Source organism: Pseudophryne corroboree, chromosome 3, assembly GCF_028390025.1.
Source record: "Pseudophryne corroboree isolate aPseCor3 chromosome 3, aPseCor3.hap2, whole genome shotgun sequence".
NCBI lineage: Eukaryota > Metazoa > Chordata > Amphibia > Anura > Myobatrachidae > Pseudophryne > Pseudophryne corroboree.
The window spans coordinates 144,523,621-144,532,805 of NC_086446.1; positions in this window are offsets into that span (position 1 = coordinate 144,523,621).

The window sequence follows — 9,185 nt, forward strand, 5'->3', positions numbered from 1 at the left end:
AAATTGCCTCTTTTTCCTGCCAGTATAAGTACGGACTGTGTGACGTGCCTACTTGGATGCGGTCACTCATATAATCCTCCACCATTCTATCAATGTTGAGAGAATCATATGCAGTGACAGTAGACGACATGTCCGTAATCGTTGTCAGGTCCTTCAGTCCGGACCAGATGTCAGCATCAGCAGTCGCTCCAGACTGCCCTGCATCACCGCCAGCGGGTGGGCTCGGAATTCTGAGCCTTTTCCTCGCACCCCCAGTTGCGGGAGAATGTGAAGGAGGAGATGTTGACAGGTCGCGTTCCGCTTGACTTGACAATTTTGTCACCAGCAGGTCTTTCAACCCCAGCAGACCTGTGTCTGCCGGAAAGAGAGATCCAAGGTAGGCTTTAAATCTAGGATCGAGCACGGTGGCCAAAATGTAGTGCTCTGATTTCAACAGATTGACCACCCGTGAATCCTTGTTAAGCGAATTAAGGGCTGCATCCACAAGTCCCACATGCCTAGCGGAATCGCTCCGTGTTAGCTCCTTCTTCAATGCCTCCAGCTTCTTCTGCAAAAGCCTGATGAGGGGAATGACCTGACTCAGGCTGGCAGTGTCTGAACTGACTTCACGTGTGGCAAGTTCAAAGGGCATCAGAACCTTGCACAACGTTGAAATCATTCTCCACTGCACTTGAGACAGGTGCATTCCACCTACTATATCGTGCTCAATTGTATAGGCTTGAATGGCCTTTTGCTGCTCCTCCAACCTCTGAAGCATATAGAGGGTTGAATTCCACCTCGTTACCACTTCTTGCTTCAGATGATGGCAGGGCAGGTTCAGTAGTTTTTGGTGGTGCTCCAGTTTTCTGTACGTGGTGCCTGTACGCCGAAAGTGTCCCGCAATTCTTCTGGCCACCGACAGCATCTCTTGCACGCCCCTGTCGTTTTTAAAAAAATTCTGCACCACCAAATTCAAGGTATGTGCAAAACATGGGACGTGCTGGAATTGGCCCAGATTTAATGCACACACAATATTGCTGGCGTTGTCCGATGCCACAAATCCACAGGAGAGTCCAATTGGGGTAAGCCATTCCGCGATGATCTTCCTCAGTTGCCGTAAGAGGTTTTCAGCTGTGTGCGTATTCTGGAAAGCGGTGATACAAAGCGTAGCCTGCCTAGGAAAGAGTTGGCGTTTGCGAGATGCTGCTACTGGTGCCGCCGCTGCTGTTCTTGCGGCGGGAGTCCATACATCTACCCAGTGGGCTGTCACAGTCATATAGTCCTGACCCTGCCCTGCTCCACTTGTCCACATGTCCGTGGTTAAGTGGACATTGGGTACAGCTGCATTTTTTAGGACACTGGTGACTCTTTTTCTGAGGTCTGTGTACATTTTCGGTATCGCCTGCCTAGAGAAATGGAACCTAGATGGTATTTGGTACCGGGGACACAGTACCTCCAACAAGTCTCTAGTTGGCTCTGCAGTAATGATGGATACCGGAACCACGTTTCTCACCACCCAGGATGCCAAGGCCTCAGTTATCCGCTTTGCAGTAGGATGACTGCTGTGATATTTCATCTTCCTCGCAAAGGACTGTTGAACAGTCAATTGCTTACTGGAAGTAGTACAAGTGGGCTTACGACTTCCCCTCTGGGATGACCATCGACTCCCAGCGGCAACAACAGCAGCGCCAGCAGCAGTAGGCGTTACACGCAAGGATGCATCGGAGGAATCCCAGGCAGGAGAGGACTCGTCAGACTTGCCAGTGACATGGCCTGCAGGACTATTGGCATTCCTGGGGAAGGAGGAAATTGACACTGAGGGAGTTGGTGGGGTGGTTTGCGTGAGCTTGGTTACAAGAGGAAGGGATTTACTGGTCAGTGGACTGCTTCCGCTGTCACCCAAAGTTTTTGAACTTGTCACTGACTTATTATGAATGCGCTGCAGGTGACGTATAAGGGAGGATGTTCCGAGGTGGTTAACGTCCTTACCCCTACTTATTACAGCTTGACAAAGGGAACACACGGCTTGACACCTGTTGTCCGCATTTCTGGTGAAATACCTCCACACCGAAGAGCTGATTTTTTTGGTATTTTCACCTGGCATGTCAACGGCCATATTCCTCCCACGGACAACAGGTGTCTCCCCGGGTGCCTGACTTAAACAAACCACCTCACCATCAGAATCCTCCTGGTCAATTTCCTCCCCAGCGCCAGCAACACCCATATCCTCCTCATCCTGGTGTACTTCAACACTGACATCTTCAATCTGACTATCAGGAACTGGACTGCGGGTGCTCCTTCCAGCACTTGCAGGGGGCATGCAAATAGTGGAAGGCGCATGCTCTTCACGTCCAGTGTTGGGAAGGTCAGGCATCGCAAACGACACAATTGGACTCTCCTTGTGGATTTGGGATTTCAAAGAACGCACAGTTCTTTGCGGTGCTTTTGCCAGCTTGAGTCTTTTCAGTTTTCTAGCGAGAGGCTGAGTGCTTCCATCCTCATGTGAAGCTGAACCACTAGCCATGAACATAGGCCAGGGCCTCAGCCGTTCCTTGCCACTCCGTGTGGTAAATGGCATATTGGCAAGTTTACGCTTCTCCTCCGACAATTTTATTTTAGGTTTTGGAGTCTTTTTTTTTCTGATATTTGGTGTTTTGGATTTGACATGCTCTGTACTATGACATTGGGCATCGGCCTTGGCAGACGACGTTGCTGGCATTTCATCGTCTCGGCCATGACTAGTGGCAGCAGCTTCAGCACGAGGTGGAAGTGGATCTTGATCTTTCCCTAATTTTGGAACCTCAACTTTTTTGTTCTCCATATTTTATAGGCAGAACTAAAAGGCACCTCAGGTAAACAATGGAGATGGATGGATTGGATACTAGTATACAATTATGGACGGACTGCCACGGTTAGGTGGTATAAAAAAACCACGGTTAGGTGGTATATATTATAATAATAATACAATTATGGATGGACGGACTGCCTGCCGACTGCCGACACAGAGGTAGCCACAGCCGTGAACTACCGCACTGTACACTGGTTGATAAAGAGATAGTAGTATACTCGTAACAACTAGTATGACACTATGACGACGGTATAAAGAAAGAAAAAAAAATACCACAGTTAGGTGGTATATATTATAATAATAATACAATTATGGATGGACGGACTGCCTGCCGAGTGCCGACACAGAGGTAGCCACAGCCGTGAACTACCGCACTGTACACTGGTTGATAAAGAGATAGTAGTATACTCGTAACAACTAGTATGACACTATGACGACGGTATAAAGAATGAAAAAAAAACCACGGTTAGGTGGTATATATTATAATAATACAATTATGGATGGACGGACTGCCTGCCGACTGCCGACACAGAGGTAGCCACAGCCGTGAACTACCGCACTGTACACTGGTTGATAAAGAGATAGTAGTATACTCGTAACAACTAGTATGACACTATGACGACGGTATAAAGAATGAAAAAAAAACCACGGTTAGGTGGTATATATTATAATAATAATACAATTATGGATGGACGGACTGCCTGCCGACTGCCGACACAGAGGTAGCCACAGCCGTGAACTACCGCACTGTACACTGGTTGATAAAGAGATAGTAGTATACTCGTAACAACTAGTATGACACTATGACGACGGTATAAAGAATGAAAAAAAAACCACGGTTAGGTGGTATATATTATAATAATAATACAATTATGGATGGACGGACTGCCTGCCGACTGCCGACACAGAGGTAGCCACAGCCGTGAACTACCGCACTGTACACTGGTTGATAAAGAGATAGTAGTATACTCGTAACAACTAGTATGACACTATGACGACGGTATAAAGAATGAAAAAAAAACCACGGTTAGGTGGTATATATTATAATAATAATACAATTATGGATGGACGGACTGCCTGCCGACTGCCGACACAGAGGTAGCCACAGCCGTGAACTACCGCACTGTACACTGGTTGATAAAGAGATAGTAGTATACTCGTAACAACTAGTATGACACTATGACGACGGTATAAAGAATGAAAAAAAAACCACGGTTAGGTGGTATATATTATAATAATAATACAATTATGGATGGACGGACTGCCTGCCGACTGCCGACACAGAGGTAGCCACAGCCGTGAACTACCGCACTGTACACTGGTTGATAAAGAGATAGTAGTATACTCGTAACAACTAGTATGACACTATGACGGTATAAAGAATGAAAAAAAAACCACGGTTAGGTGGTATATATTATAATAATAATACAATTATGGATGGACGGACTGCCTGCCGACTGCCGACACAGAGGTAGCCACAGCCGTGAACTACCGCACTGTACACTGGTTGATAAAGAGATAGTAGTATACTCGTAACAACTAGTATGACACTATGACGACGGTATAAAGAATGAAAAAAAAACCACGGTTAGGTGGTATATATTATAATAATAATACAATTATGGATGGACGGACTGCCTGCCGACTGCCGACACAGAGGTAGCCACAGCCGTGAACTACCGCACTGTACACTGGTTGATAAAGAGATAGTAGTATACTCGTAACAACTAGTATGACACTATGACGGTATAAAGAATGAAAAAAAAACCACGGTTAGGTGGTATATATTATAATAATAATACAATTATGGATGGACGGACTGCCTGCCGACTGCCGACACAGAGGTAGCCACAGCCGTGAACTACCGCACTGTACACTGGTTGATAAAGAGATAGTAGTATACTCGTAACAACTAGTATGACACTATGACGACGGTATAAAGAAAGAAAAAAAAATACCACGGTTAGGTGGTATATATTGTAATACAATTATGGATGGACGGACTGCCTGCCGAGTTCCGACTGCCGACACAGAGGTAGCCACAGCCGTGAACTACCGCACTGTACTGTGTCTGCTGCTAATATAGACTGGTTGATAAAGAGATAGTATACAATACATACAACAATATACTACTATACTGGTGGTCAGGCACTGGTCACCACTAGTCACACTGGCAGTGGCACTCCTGCAGCAAAAGTGTGCACTGTTTAATTTTAAATTAATATAATATTATGTACTCCTGGGGGCTCCTGCTATAACAACCTGCAGTGCTCCCCAGTCTCCCCCACAATTATTATAAGCTTTGCCTTTTATACATTGATGTGCAGCACACTGGGCTGAGCTGAGTGCACACAGACTGAGTCACACTGTGTGACTGGCTGCTGCTGTGTATCGTTTTTTTTCAGGCAGAGAACGGATATAGCAGAGAACGGATATATTATATTAAAATAAATAAAAGTTAACTAACAACAACTGCACTGGTCACTGTGGTAAACTCTGTCTGACTCTGCACAATCTCTCTCTCTCTTCTAATCTAATTTCTAATGGAGAGGACGCCAGCCACGTCCTCTCCCTATCAATCTCAATGCACGTGTGAAAATGGCGGCGACGCGCGGCTCCTTATATAGAATCCGAGTCTCGCGAGAATCCGACAGCGTCATGATGACGTTCGGGCGCGCTCGGGTTAACCGAGCAAGGCGGGAGGATCCGAGTCTGCTCGGACCCGTGAAAAAAACATGAAGTTCGTGCGGGTTCGGTTTCAGAGAAACCGAACCCGCTCATCTCTAATGAGGATACTAGAACTGACACTGAGCAGCAAGATGCAGCACTGGACTATTAGTAATGTACTCTAGTATACTGAGCACCACAATGCAGCACAAGACAATGAGCAGTGATACTGAGCACTGATGAGGATACTACTGAGAACTGACACTGAGCAGGAGAGACACACTACAATTTCATCTTGCGCCTCTTTTTTTTATTTATCTTTGCATCATGTGCTGTTTGGGGCTATTTTTTTAAGTGCCATCCTGTCTGACACTGCAGTGCCACTCCTAGATGGGCCAGGTGTTTGTGCTGCCCACTTGGGTCGCTTAGCTTAGTCATCCAGGGACCTTGGTGCAAATTTTAGGACTAAAAATAATATTGGGAGGTGTGAGGTGTTCAGAATAGACTGGAAAGGAGTAGAAATTGGTTATTGAGCTTAATACTATAGGATCAAAATTACCCCCAAATTCTATGATTTTAGCTGTTTGAGGTTTTAAAAAAAAATCACCCGAATCCAAAACCCGAAAGTGTGGTTTTGCCAAAACGCGTCCGTATCCAAAACACAACTGCGGATCCGAAACCAAAACCAAAACATGAAACACGAAAAATGCCCGCTGCACATCTCTAGTTAGGGGAGAAGCATGTAGCCTTGTAGACTATGCACAGCTATATCTAGAAAAATATACGATCTAATCTTTAACCAACCAATGCAAGAAAGTATTTAATGTGAAAATACGAAACACTAGACTAATTGGAGGTGCGCCCTAAAGCAAATTACAATGTTAGGATTAGGGGGTTCGGAAAGACCTCTAGTGTATACACTACTATATACATTTTAAGATAGGAAGGTACAAATTACATATTCACATTGCATCTATGGGCTGGATTCAAATGTCCCTTTCCTCCCTCAATCGTGCCCGTCAGCAGCTATTCTAATGTTGCTGCCAACGGGTGCGACATGTTTATTTCAGCTCGCTACCCCCAGGGGAAACAAGCTGAAATGTGTGCAAAGAGACCCATTTGGGCAACCAAACGGTGTCTTTTCACGATCGCGCCCATTACTTTATTCAGGTTTAGGTGCTTTGTGCACCTAAACCAGAGTGTAATGGGCGCAATAATTGAGGGCATTTGAATTTCCCTTATATGTGTGTGTGTGATATACACATAGACACACATACTGTATTTCTTTATATAATGGACACCTCAGTTTCTATTCATTCATGTCCTGCCCCCTACTCTGTCAGACCCCTTCCCCTCTACTTTTCTGACCCCAAACGCCACTCATTCTTGTTGAGTGCTGGTGGGCCCATTCAGAATTTTGCTATGGGGCCCACAAAGGTCTTGTTACGCCACTGGGCAGGGTTATAGAGGAGGCGGTGCAAGGCATCCTGGGAACAGTCAAAGCTTTAGCCTGTTGGTGCCTTGGATCAACATCCAACTCTACACCCCGATGTTAGTGTAGTGCCTTTTGGGGTTAAGGTTTTACAGAAAGTTACAGGTTTTTTTAATTTAGTAAAATATGCCCCATTTTAAAGATAGGGCATTTAAATTTGTTGCACCTGTGCAGTACATAGCAGCCTGCAGGGCATGTACAGTGGCTTCATTTGGGTGCACATACATTGCCGGCTCCTGGTCGCAAACTGAAATGATTGTGTGTAAGTGGAATAGCGGTGTTTATGTCATACAGGGGGGTGGGGGAGGTTTGTGGTTGGCGGGGGGCACGCTGTGCGATTATTATCCTGCATCTATACATACATGCGCTAACACCTGGACATACACTGATGTACCCACACCTAATATCCATACATACACGCCCTGACACCTGGACATACACCAACATTCCCACACCTGCATCTATACATACACATGCTGACACCTGGACATACACCAACATACAAGCACCTGCATCTATATATACACGCGCTGACAAATGGACATACACCGACGTACCCACACTTGCATCTATACATATATGCACTGACATCTGGACATACAAGCACCTGCATCTATACATACACGCGCTGACACCTGAACCTACACTGACGTTCCCACACCTGCATCTATACATACACATTCTGACACCTGGACATACACAGACGTACCCACACCTGCATCTATACATACACGCGTTGACACCTGGACGTACACTGACGTACACACACCTACATCTATATATGCATGGATGCAAATGTGGGTACGTCTGTATACGTCCAGTTGTTAGCATGTGTATGTATAGATGTTAGGTGTGGGTACATCAGTGTATGTCCAGGTGTCAGCACATGTATGTATAGATTCACATGTGGGTACGTTGGTGTACGTTTAGGGGTCAGCGTGTTTATGTATAGATGTTGGTGTGTGTATGTCAGTGTACGTACAGATATAGGTGTGTGTGTGTATGTATGTATGTATGTATGTATATGTATAGAGGAAGGTGTGATACATACATATAACACATACATGATAGATACATACATATATCACACACACGATAGATAGATAGATAGATAGATAGAACACATACCTACAAGATAGATACATACATACATACATGATAGATACATATATACACACACATACGATAGATAGATAGATAGATAGATACATATATATATATCAAAAAATAGGGGAGAGTTTATTGCGCCACTTGTGTACAACACCAAATAATCTAGAGTCCACGTAAGAATTAACGACACTCCCTAGGAATTAGCACAGGGCGTCAGCTGTCCCCCAGAAAACACAGGGATGGTAGTTCCCTGAAACAACGAGTAATGCACACAGGGGGGTGGGGGATATAGCGACCGTCGGTGTCTTAAAAATAGTTCAGAAATTGTGGAGTTAAAATCGTATCTAAAATGAGTAACCAGATCTAGAAATTATTTAAAAAAGGGGGGTGATGTTTATTTAAACACTAAAACAGACAAATTAATTACATACAATCTCTAAAATTTAAGCAGCAACAATTCTTAAAAAATGGGATAAAAACAATAAACACAATGCTATAAATACCAGTTAAAAGATATAAAACAATTTTAACTTAACTTGGTATGAGGTCACTGCCAGGTAGCGACCTCATACCAAGTTAAGTTAAAATTGTTTTATATCTTTTAACTGGTATTTATAGCATTGTGTTTATTGTTTTTATCCCATTTTTTAAGAATTGTTGCTGCTTAAATTTTAGAGATTGTATGTAATTAATTTGTCTGTTTTAGTGTTTAAATAAACATCACCCCCCTTTTTTAAATAATTTCTAGATCTGGTTACTCATTTTAGATACGATTTTAACTCCACAATTTCTGAACTATTTTTTAGACACCGACGGTCGCTATATCCCCCACCCCCCTGTGTACATATATATATATATATATATATATATGTATCTATCACAAACATATATGATTCATACATATATCACACACACATACATGATACATACATGAGAAAGACCTGGGATGGTGATGAGGCCCGGGCCCCCTGCTGATGTTGCGTTGAGGAAGGCAGTGTTCCAGGGCGGATGCCAGTCGGGGAGAGCGCCGTGCAGCCCGGGAAAAATACTGCTGAGGAGCTACATCTGGAAGAGCCCCAGGGAGGGAGA